This window comes from Haemaphysalis longicornis, unplaced genomic scaffold (genome assembly GCF_048455015.1).
Source record: "Haemaphysalis longicornis isolate Haplotype H1 unplaced genomic scaffold, Haemaphysalis longicornis Haplotype H1 scaffold_9, whole genome shotgun sequence".
In the NCBI taxonomy this organism is placed as follows: domain Eukaryota; kingdom Metazoa; phylum Arthropoda; class Arachnida; order Ixodida; family Ixodidae; genus Haemaphysalis; species Haemaphysalis longicornis.
The window spans coordinates 148,698,373-148,703,902 of record NW_027526460.1 but is presented as its reverse complement, the minus strand read 5'-3'; the positions used below and the strand labels follow the sequence as shown (position 1 = coordinate 148,703,902).

Below are 5,530 nucleotides of genomic sequence, written 5' to 3'. Positions count from 1 at the left end.
AGTTGTTTAAAATAATTCATCCCAGGAAATCCCACAAAAGCCAGCGTGAATCTTATATAATTTTGCAAACCAGGTAGCTGGAAGCAGGTTAAACATAATAAAATTTAACAAGCAGACTAATTATATACGTCATCAATTCAAGCGGGAACAAGTCAGACATCCTTAAGAAGCAAACAAGCCAGCGTTGAATCATACAGGGGACCAGTTTTACAAAGCAGACTTGAAAGCATTTTTTCCAGCCTCAACGTTTTACCTTAGGTAAAATTCACAGTTGCGTGCTATAAAAACCCTCCCGTCTTGCTGTCAGTGTAATTGTGACCAAATCCCTGCTTCTGCCAAGCAAGAAATGCAACTTTGTTCAAAGGAGAAGACTTGTTCAAGCCAAATAAGCACATTTTAAATTCTTCTACGGCATGGGTGTCAGCCCACTTACAGTACTAAAATTTATCAATGAAGGCGGAAGCCATCTGCTTAAATAAGCACTGTCACTTTTTGCATCAGCAGCAGCACTGCCACGAAAAAAAATCTCATGTGCTACACTTGAATAATAGGACGTTACAATGCGGTGCCATGAACTACATTAACACCCACTATAGATTCAAAGACAGCCTGCGCATTGTGCCAATGATGAAAAATAAGGCACGACTTCAGTGCTCAGTTGACATGAAACTTGCATGTGCCAGTAACTTAAACCTCTTCATCTGATTTTACCCCCTTCATGCCTTTCATCTGACCTCCTTCATGCCTTTCAAGAGATACTTTAACCTCTACCAATAATTTAAAATCCCAAGTAGAGCTGAACACTTCAAGTATTTCAACAAAGACTCCAACTTAAATGACACCAGGCCACTGTCAAATTTCTCATGCTTTCCAAGAACTCCCTGCAAAAGTCCCAAGAACTCTTCAAAGGCACACAACCATAAGAACATGATGACACGATGAAAAAGATGACATATGCGGCGAAGAGGATGACCACATCCTGAAGCGACAATGCAGGCGGCGAGTCCGTTATGTGTTTCTTGCGGGCAATATTGATGGCGCCAGTCCCTTCTCTCAGAATAACCGGGCCTCGAGAAGACTTACTGCTCACCTCATGTACCTTCAAGGAAACAAGAATATTTTGTTACATGGTTGCTTTAAATGAGTGAGTTGCTTAGGCCCTTTTATAACACACTAACTGATTTAAAATCAGTGATTTCTTGCGTTTTTTCTGGGAGTGCTGCTAAAGGTGAAAGTGCGCTAAACAATATCACCACAGACAATCAATGAAATTGCCCTGATTCTGGAAAGTATCCCACCTTGCTGCCTCGGTATCCTGAATATAAGGTTTTTTATCCTTGAGAGGTTTCGTTTATTAATCAAATAATAATTACTATAATCACCTTTCGGCATTATATTTTACACACCTTCTCTCTGCAAAAAATGTTCTCTGGTATAATGTGCTCCCTAGAATGCTGTAGTGAGGCTGGCTTAATATAACTTACAGCTAAACGATGTTTCTACCGCAAAGAAATAAATGGCCAGTCATAGGAAATCATAAATATCGCACTGTGGCAGAAATTTTGGGGGGAATTAGTTCCACCTAAAATATTTCCCTCTCGATATGTATTACCTCCATGGTTCGTAGTGGTATGAGGCAGAAGTTGAGCTGACTAATGCTGAACTAGGCTGTTGCACAATTTTTTTATAAAACACAACTATAGCACATTTTCTTGCAGACGACACTTTCTGTGCTCTAAACAATTCCCTTAAAAAAATTACCCCTTATTTAACCACCTGTCAAAATCCATTGCAAGCATTACTCATGCTACGGCTGTATTTGGGAGTATTATTGGTGCTACGGGCGTATTAAAAGCGGGAAATTTAAATCGACAGTTGCCACCGTATTGCTGTAGCAGCAACCACGTTGGGCGTGTCCGTGGTGCTGGCAAATCACCGCAACAACTCTCAAGGTGTAAAAGCTAAATATTTACAAAACTTAAATACAAAATAGTGGGTTTTTTTGGCCACTGTTGGAGCATCCGTAATAGGCGGAATGTGAACACAATGGCCAATATTGGCGTTCACGATAACTTGTTAACAGTGAGATTTTATTAGGATGAACAGCCCCAGAAATTGAGTCCCGCAAAAACAAAATGCCAGCTTACCCAACCAAAATTAAGACCCGGGTGTTTCTGCCAGGGACGTCTCAAAGTGCACTTCCAGGAAAGTTTCGCTAACGTGTTCCGAAAAGCTCCTACTGTCACCTTGAGCCACAGGCCAAGCTGTCACTGAAAAGAAGTTCAAGTTTCAAACCATTAGTTACAAAGAAACTACCTAAAAACGCGCCATGAACGACCCAAAAATGGCAGTGCGTACTTACTTGTAGAATGCAATGATTTCGTCCCGTGCAAGAGCTTTAATGTGTTGCCTTCTGATGATACACTTCCAAGAAGGGGTCCAAATACAATTAAAATGGCCATATGCATTTCTTGTAAAGCTGTTTTAGGTCTATCTTCGCCCTATTGCCTAGAAAATAAACAGTACAAAAATATCAGAGAATAAATTTATGCCTTGCTTTACCCAGGGAGCACGAGAAAATATTGAACAATGTCTGATTCGTTCCACGAAACTCAAAGTTTTTTTAAGTGCGAATGCACTTTATAAGCGACCCCAAACCATCCACCGCCGGCGGCGGCGGCGGCGGCGGCGGCGTCCGCAGTGCTCCTCTATATTTAAAAAAGAAACAGCATCCGGCGCCAGGTTTCGATCCGAGGACTTTGCGGCCGCAGCGCGACGCTCTACCGACCAAGCCGCGGACGCGACGCTGATATCAGTGTTAGTGACGCGCCTTATATCTTTAACGCATTCAAACTACGTCGTCAGCGGCGTGCGTTGGCGACTCAGCGGCGTTATAGCGGCTTGATAATTGCGTGGTGTACACGTGATACTACAAACCCGATGGAAGAGATGGATGCGGGGGCCGAGAGCAAGCGGGCCGACAACTGTGCATTCGCACTTTCACATTCTCCCCCTCGGGGAAATGCGGGGGAATTTTTTTTACAGCGGAAGCCCTGGTAATCTTTTTTTGCTAAACAATTTGAGATATACAATATCTGAACATACTTTAAGCTCACCTGTCCTTGGTCTATGCGAACTGGTGAATATCTGCACAATATGCACGACTCAAAAGGTACTCTTTTGTGGCTTATGAGCTCCACAGGGCATTCATAATCCGCCGCACTCTCCCCGACGACCCTTCAGCATGCCGAAGATGTCTTCAGCCAGTAAATGCCACAGCCATGACTTCGCAGGAGCATGTAAAGAATGGAAATAATTTGTTTTCTTTTTCTTTTGCAGAGAAACAAAAACATTTGTCACAACCTATTAGTGGAGGTCCAAATGTCTCCACAGTCAGCCACAGACTCTTTCTGAACAGGTCATAGAGTATGAATACAGAATGTAGCAATCTGCTTTTGCAGTATAATTTCTACGTTCAAAGGAGAACAAAAATGAATTAATGTTTGGTGCACATCATGATTCAACACCTTTGCACCTGAGCGTTTCGAAAATTATTCCAACTCTCTAGCTGCCACTGACGTTGATAGCATAAAATGGCAGGAATGAATTATTTTTAAACTTACTTTGTGACGTTAAAACTTCTAATAGTCCACACGTGAGCTTTATGGGTAATTATTCTGAGGTCTCAGGTTACCACTGACATTGACAGCATAGAAACGGCTCCACACTTTCTGCGTGTTTCCACCTGACTTCCCCTCCACAAAAGGAACGTTTTGTTACTACGCTGCTGCTCAGACAACCACTTTCCGTTGCATTTCACTACACGTCAGGGAGCCAACTAAAGTTGACTAGTATAAATAGACCATCTCAATTCATCGAAGGTATTGGAAGAAACGGGGAACAACTACACACACAGCCCAGATAAACGTAAGCAGTGCTGCCGCCAACGTCTTGAACGCACATCAACATTAGGCGGAATAGCGTGATTAGCACAGTACATTTATGGCTCTCAGAAGACCAACACAACGCAATTAACACGGAAGTTTGAAAATACCGATAAGGCTAAAGACAGACGCTCCGACAAACAAGCCGTGCAGTGTGTGCGCGCGAGACAATAGTGTGCGACTAACCCGAGAAGATTCAGCACCACTGACAGGTACAGAAACCGTCAATATACAACTAAGCAACACCACACCATAAGGGGACATGCAGACTCGAGAAATGCGCGCACCAGCAACTTTCTAAATAGCACTAGCTAACGTATGCAGTCAGAAATGTCAAGCCGACTCCGACCCAGAAACACACAAGCTTAAGTGAATAACGGCCGCAAACGTTTCTCGCATCGAACAGGCAGCGGAGCGGCACGTTTATCAGACGCAGTGATGAACAAGTCAATGAACAACAACCGTTACCAGAACATAAATAAGCAGCACTGACCTTTTTTGCGCCTCCCGGCAAAGCTTCACTTCGTCGAACAGTAAATACAGCCCGAGGACATGAAGAAATCCGCAGTTTCACGTCACAACCAAACTGGTAATGCTGGTAACCATTCCCGCCAGTCTGACAGACAGTTCATTTAGTACATCAGGCGCATAACGCGAGCAATCAAGAAAACCGCTATAGAAGGCCACTGGTGGCGCTGCATGCGGACGAACAAAAACTAGCTTGCGAAAACGTTGAGACGTAGGGGCGCTGCTGTCGTTAAAAGTGTTCACGCAGTCCCGTTTTTCCCTCATCGTCGTTGCACCCGTTGCAGTCCCACTATACCATGCATCAACGCAAGCGGCGCTGCCTTGCGGCTGTCAACGCATGCGCACGGCATGCCGCACTGAAGTGGCGGTCGTTTCGTAATGGTTTCGGCCAACTTTTTCTTCCTCCGTGCCTTGGGCGGTGCACGCCGTGGCCAGTGACCAGTCCGCGGAAGAGATCACAAGCTCGGCACCCTTGATCGCTTATATTTGCTTCGGAAAATGGGAGTAGGCCTCTAAGCGGACGTCTACGCGGCTCTGAGGCTGGAACAAAGAGCTCAGATATTAGCCAATTTAACACGTTAGTTGGGCTAAAGTTGTTTCTCGCCGCGGGCCGTGAGCGCGTGCGGTATGTGTGCATAAACTTCGATGACAGCTTTATTTCGTTCTTTCCAGTGAAAACAAAACGACGCTTCTTTATTGACTGCGTTCTCTTGACAACAAGTCTTTCCAATACCAATAATATATAATGCGACGCTCTTTGATATCCACGTTATAGAAAACTACTTCCGTATAGTGAATCCAGTGTGATTACTCGCTAATAAGCGAGTAATAATACACCGTCCCGTTTTCCAGCAGTTTGTTTTCATGAACACCAATAGTGCAGGAAAAAAGCAACGGGGGGACCAGGAGGAGAAGGCAGGTCATTCGGTGAACTTGAATTACTATGGCAAGTAACAACATTAGGGTAACACTTCGAATTTTCGCGATACTGCAATGCATAATATGAAATAAGAATGACATTTCAGTATAAATATATAGAATGTAAGGCAGATGCCGCG

The 5,530-nt window shown here is 44.0% G+C and overlaps 1 long non-coding RNA gene across 2 annotated transcripts; it reads right to left on the bottom strand.

Moving 5' to 3' along the window:
• Positions 1–543: 543 nt before the first annotated feature.
• On the bottom strand, positions 544–3,282 carry LOC144152562 (uncharacterized). Of its 2 annotated transcripts, none has more exons than XR_013319186.1 (3): positions 3,117–3,282; positions 2,148–2,270; positions 544–1,099 (listed from the first exon to the last, which is right to left on the bottom strand). It is a non-coding gene; the product is annotated as an uncharacterized LOC144152562 (long non-coding RNA). The 2 variants fall into 2 exon arrangements; XR_013319185.1 differs by lacking the exon at positions 3,117–3,282 and adding an exon at positions 2,363–2,469.
• Between the last annotated feature and the right edge of the window lie 2,248 nt (positions 3,283–5,530).